Source organism: Zea mays, chromosome 6, assembly GCF_902167145.1.
Source record: "Zea mays cultivar B73 chromosome 6, Zm-B73-REFERENCE-NAM-5.0, whole genome shotgun sequence".
Taxonomy (NCBI): Eukaryota; Viridiplantae; Streptophyta; class Magnoliopsida; order Poales; family Poaceae; genus Zea; species Zea mays.
In genome coordinates, this window is record NC_050101.1 from 160,454,698 (window position 1) to 160,461,703 (window position 7,006).

Below are 7,006 nucleotides of genomic sequence, written 5' to 3' on the forward strand. Positions count from 1 at the left end.
GGAGAAACAACTTTCAATTACTGTGACTAGACGACGACTGCTTCAAGGTCCTCGGGTTCATGAGCGACTATGACTAGATCTCCCTCTCATTGTCATATCCTCTACACGTGTTCGGCTCATATAACATGAGATCTTTTGGCTGCATTTTTATGATTTGTAGATATTTTTGATGATTTTGATTCCAAGTTCTAGATTTTGTGTTCTAATTTTAATAGGATGGCACTAGGTGTAAAAATCGGTACCAGAAGAAAACGTATTTTAAGCACATGCAAAAATTAGCTAAGGATGAGGCTAATGATTGTGCACATGTATAGACCATCAAAAGAAGTTCACCGATGATCGTGTGACCAAGAATTTGTCTCTTTTAGTTCGAAGAAAGCCATGTTTCCATTATAGTTTCTCTTTGCAAAACTCCATGGGGAATAAGCACAAGAGCCTCTTACAATGATTATCAGAGCCAAATACAATCACCAAAGCCACTCAACGATCCTGAACCACCAAGAGAAACAAGAATCACATTGCTCAATATAATCACCAGTGCCACTAGATGCAACAACTCAATGCAAATCACTAGAGATCACTCCCAATCTCACTTTGGATGAGTCCATATCACTAGAGATGAGTGGTAGATGTTTTCTTAGGCTTACTAGAGTGTATGTCAAGTTAGGAAGCTAGGATATATATCCCAAGGACGAAAAAACTCTATTTATAAGGTCCCAATAAGTAATTACTAGCCATTGGTACCATTATTGTGCGGAAAACAAGAGTGTCAAATAATTTAATGATAACTATCATACCATCAACATGAGTCTGATGACTCTTGAGCTTGCCACATGCACTAGATGTTTGAATGTTATTGTTGATGTCTCAACAACTATGACTGCATATGGTCCAATGACTAGAGTTCAACGTTAGTTGATCCACACCATCTTAGGTCTGATGCCATGCAGAAGTGACTAGAGTGCCATGGAAAGCGTCACACTGGTCTAACGCCTTTTGTCGGACTAACACTCAGGTTACAACATCTTCGATGAATGCAAGGCTAGGGTTATCCATTGGACTAACACTATACTAGTATGATACTCTTAGGGTTAGGGTCTGATGCCAACTATAGGCACCTTATAGCCCATTTTCTTCCATTCTTGATATGTGTGCTAACTACAACTGTCTCTTACACTTGTGTATGTTAGGTAGCTTAATTTCGATTGTGTCTAAGGTGGAGTTTTTATTCACTAGGTTCAATACATATGCATGGAGTCAATTTACCTAGTGGCACTTTAGTAGCCATTCTAAACTAGTTCACTTCTTTATAGTATTGCTATTGGCAAAAAAAATCCTCTAAGTATACCTTAGCCTTAAGTTTTTGTATTTTGATTTTCCCCTTCCTCTTTTCATGTTGAGCACTTGATTATCCTTTATAGCTATCGCCGTCCTTCTCATGGTTGCTAATCTTGCTCAATCTTGGATGTGTATTTAATCTATCCCATTTATAACACTTAGAGTAGAAGTTAGTCCACAGGTCGTCTCAATTACGAAATCCGCACATAAAGCTTTCAATGGTGTCTGCGCCAAACAAAGGAGAATAATTAGGACACTTGACATTAGAATAGTGCATAGATCAAACTTTCATTCACTTAAAAATCAAGCACACAACACATTAGGAATAATAGATACTAACAACTCTAAATAATATCAAATCAAGAACTTGAACCACCATGAGTGCTACTGTTCAAATGCTCAATACTCAATCATCACTATTACGAAAGACAAGAAATGGACACATAGATAAATCATTCAATCATTACATACACATGTGTACAATATGTATTAAGCCAAAAGTAGTTTGACCCTAGCATTGACACGCTGCCATCCTCGTGGATCTCAATAATGACTGTCGCTTAAGTGTCAATGGACTAGGAGTGATGACTGAATGGCCAAAAAGTGATGGAAAAAATTGGGATGGGAGAGTATATGATTAGGGTTTTAGCTCGTTATATGCAAACACTCGGAGGTGAATTGTTGGGATGGGTCCTTCATGGGTCGACAATGTAGAGGGATTAGCTTCTTTTTTGGGTCCCCACTAGTACCTCGTGGGTGAAATCTAATCCTCGCTTCACCATCCCCGTGAGAGGGATTTTCGGTCCCATCCTCACTCTATTCGGGGCGGGTCCCCGCGAGTGAAATTTCCACCCCTAGCTCCATGTGCATACGGATAAAGGGAGTCCAACTCCATTTCTTTTGTGATGGGGGGTGTTGAGAGATTTTGTCCTCTTCTCCGTAGATTATTAAAATACTTAATAAGTTTATATAGAATCTAAAAAACCAGTGCGCTTTCAGATTTATTTGAGTTGTCACCCCATGCTAGATAACATGAGTATCATAGCCTTATCCTTGAGTAAATATAATTAAAAAATACCACTAACATTTATGGTGTGCAATAAGTACGTAAAATATTTTTTTCGTAATAATATAATCCTTTTTAGAGATTCAAATTGTTGATAACAATTTTACAAACCTTGACCATCTAAATAAAGTTTGATCTGATTTAAACTTATAATGGTATTGTTTTGGGCGAGGAATGGAGTTACGTACTTTCATACTAGAATTTGGCTTTTTAATAACCATTCCCCGTACGTGGTTCAGAGTAGCGGATGTGTTAAAAAGCAATCGGCCTTCGGCATTACAAGGGGTGTCCTGTGTCCATGGCATGGGTTTTAATCACTGACCCACAGTATTGTCCCATTCTAGCAGCTAGGCATAGCTAGCCTTATTAACATCAGTGTCGCCCGACTTTTTTTTTTCGTTTGAAACCCTTCTCGTTGAGTGAACTTTAGTTTGTGGTTCCGCCACGTCAGTGAAGAAGCTGTATTATTATTGGTTAATCAATTAACACAGAACTGATGGAGGGGCTTATTATTCATGCATGGCACACAAGTTAATTAAGCAGTGTGGGTGCAATCACAACTCAGCACAACTGTCGTGCGTAGTTGGTACGCTACACATATATATACGGTAGCTAGCTAGTATCAACACAACAGCTTGCAGGATTATTGTTGTGCTATTCATATCTGTATTATGAGTTGAATGGTCCTGTTGTATAGTATTAATAATCTGGCATCTATGGCATGTTTGGATCCCAAGTCCAAAATAGAAAGAAAAAACAAAGAAAGGCTACCTTTTGTAAATTGCACCTTTTTGTTTTTTATTTTCCTTCTAATTCATCCCACGTCAGAGAACACCTTTTAATTTTTTGGTAACTATAGGTATGTATGTAAGTACGTAGTTTATCACAAATTAAAGTTTACGACGCGCGTGGCCAGAAAACTTTGAGGAACAAACTACTAGCTAGCTAGTAACTTTGAAGCTAAAAGGAGAGATACTGAGGGCGTGTTCTGTTGAATAATTAGACAAATTCCAAATTAAATTCCGAATATAAATCATGACCAAATCAGAAGAACTGAAATAAAAGTCAAATCAGATGATGCGTACTGATTAGACTTACTGATTGTTGGCGCGCGCCAGGATCAGCTGGGTCGACGATGTCAGAAGATCACGAGCAGTCGCGTGAAGACGCTTCCCAAAAACCTTATTCGCCCTCTCCCGGTGCAGGATCTAGAAGACGAAGGGTTCCGGAGACCTGCTCTCCTGATCGCAGATGCACCTCTGCGGTCGGGACGAAGGGAACTAAAAGGCGGCTCAGCTATGAAGAGAGGCGAAAGCGAACTGGGATCTGGGATGATTTGGAGGCTGGCTGCCGGGCTCCTTTTATAGGGTCGAGTCCGCGACACCCCGTGCTTATCCGCCCACGAAAATCTCGCAATCAGTTGAGATTTTGTAGCGATCGGTTAGGATAAGCGTAACAGCCAAGAAACCAAAAAATCAAACGGCAAAAGGTAGCCGCGCCCCCGCAAGGCGAGGGGCCGGATTTCGGCGGACCATTCACGCGCATGTCGTGCGCCCGCGCCCTTCGCCCCGGCCCGGCCCGGCCAGGCCAGGCGAGGCGAGCGAGCGCGCGCGCGCGTGTGGCTCTCCACACTCTCTCCTCTCATCCATGACTTGGTGAGTGAGTGTGGCTTCCATATTTAAGCTAGCTCTACTCCACAAGAGCTAGCAATATGGTGCTATTGGTTCCACCTATCCCTTTGCCATCCACTTATATGGGCTTTTGAGATTTTCCTGGAATTATTAGAAATTCTTAATTGGGCCAAGCCCATAAATCCTAACAATCCCCCACCAGATCTCAAATGCCCATCTGCAGTTTTCGCCACTGTTCACTACTGTTTAATATACTAGTTTTTCAGCAGAGACTGTTAAGTTGAACTTCCGCCTAGAACTCCAAGTTACACCAACCCACAACTTGGACAATGGACTATGCCTTGAATTGCAAGTTTTGCGTGGATGGGTTTCACTTGAAGTCATGACCAGTACTTGGCTACCAGTAGTCCCCTTCTCGGGTGGAGCATATACGTCGTACTCCAAGGTCTCTTCATGAGTTTACTAGAGATCACCCAGATCTCATAGACTGCGACGTTAGACAGTCTAACTCATATAGGTGTGTTCTTTCAAGAATGTTCTGCAGGACAACATCTTCGCTAATACAAGCCAACAGAACACATTAAGGCACAAAGCCAACCTGCCTTACAGCATTTGAGAGTATTGCATCTTTACTTAGAGAGGGTCAAAGGTTACTCTCCTCAGTTCACCAATGGCTTGTTCTTCCCAGGACCTAATTCACGGGATCTCCGATCACATAGACTGGGTTTCCACCATGGCAACTTTATTCGGGTCTCATACCCATCTCTCTCGATGCGATTTCTATCACATTACGTGGTAGTCCCTTGGTAAAAGGATCTGCCAGATTCTTATCTGTTGAAATATAAGTCACACTTATAACTCCGGAGTTTCTCAACTTTCTGACAGACTTCAATCGTCTTTTGACATGTCTTGATGACTTTCCATTATCCTTAGAACTCGTCACTTTAGCAATCACTGTCTGATTGTCACAGTTCATAAGGATAGCTGGTATTGGTTTCTCAACCACCGGCAAGTCCATCAAGAGTTCACGCAACCATTCTGCCTCAACAGTTGCTGTGTCAAGTGCAGCTAGCTCGGCTTCCATGGTTGACCTCGTCAAAATGGTCTGCTTGCATGACCTCCATGATACCGCACCTCCACCAATAGTAAAGACATAACCACTGGTGGCATAAAGCTCGTCTGCATCAGATATCCAGTTCGAATCACTATATCCTTCAAGTACTGCATGCTGACCAGAATAGTGAATTCCATAACTCATTGTACCTTGCAGGTAGCGCATAACCCGCTCAAGTGCATGCCAATGATCAGTCCCGGGGTTTGACATGAACCTACTCAATTTGCTCACAGCAAACGAGATATCGGGCCTTGTTGCACCAGCAAGATACATGAGTGAACCGACAATCTGAGAGTATCTCAATTGGTCTAAACCAATTCTCTTGTTCTTTCGCAGTGTCACACTGGGATCATAAGGTGTTGAAGAAGGTTTGCACTCAGAGAAGCCAAATCGCTTCAAAACCTTTTCAACATAGTGAGATTGCGAGAGAGTAATCCCACCATCTGCCTTAATCAGCTTGATGTTTAGAATCACATCAGCTTCTCCCAGATCTTTCATATCAAAACTCTTTGATAGAAAAGACTTGACTTCATTGATCACATCAATGTTTGTGCCAAATATCAATATATCATCAACATATAAGCACAAAATAACTCCTTCGCCCCCACCACAGCGATAATATACACACCTGTCTGCCTCATTAATGGCAAAGCCTGCAGACGTTAGAGTAGTGTCAAACTTCTCATGCCACTGCTTTGGTGCTTGCTTCAGACCATACAAAGATTTCAATAACTTGCACACCTTGCTTTCTTGACCCTTTACTACAAATCCATCAGGCTGTTCCATATAGATTTCCTCGTCCAGCTCTCCATTAAGAAAAGCTGTCTTTACATCCATCTGATGAACAAGGAGACCATACGAGGCAGCCAAAGAAAGTAGTACTCGAATAGTGGCCATTCTAGCAACAGGTGAGTAAGTATCAAAGAAGTCTTCTCCTTCTTTCTGAGTATAGCCTTTAGCCACAAGCCTAGCCTTGTACTTTTCAATTGTACCATCAGGCTTGAGCTTCTTTTTAAACACCCACTTACAACCTACAGGTTTGCATCCATAGGGTCGATCAGTGATTTCCCACGTATCATTTGAAAGAATAGAGTCCATCTCATTATGGAATGCTTCTTTCCAATCATCTGCATCTGAAGATGCAAATGCTTCTGCAATGGTAGTAGGAGTATCGTCCACAAGGTACACAATGAAATCATTACCAAAGGATTTTTCAACCCTTTGTCTCTTGCTCCTTTTAGGAGCATCATTGTCATCCTCCTCTAGGACAATTTCATGTGGCTGTTCAAAACTCTCAATAGGTGTATTATGTTCAGGAATTATCTCAGAAGAGTATCTAGAATTGCTATGAATGTCTTTCATTGGAAATATATGCTCAAAGAAAGTAGCATCACGTGATTCCATAATAGTATCAACATACACATCAGGAACTTCAGATTTAACTACTAAAAATCTATATGCTATGCTACACGAAGCATATCCAAGAAAGACACAATCCACTGTCCTTGGACCAAGCTTGCGCTTTTTATTAATTGGTACATTGACTTTCGCCATGCACCCCCAAGTGCGCAAGTATGAAAGTGATGGTTTTCTCCCAACCCACTTCTCATAAGGGGTTTTCTCTTCTTTGCCCATAGGAATTCTATTCAGAACATGACATGAAGTCAGGACTGCCTCCCCCCACCATGCCTTAGATAAACCAGAAGTGTCTAACATGGCATTCACCAGGTCAGTCAACGTACGGTTTTTCCTTTCAGCAATCCCGTTTGACTCGGGTGAATAGGGAGGAGTCCTCTCATGAATAATGCCATGTTCTGCACAGAAATCGTCAAAGACTTTGGGAAAGAACTCACCACC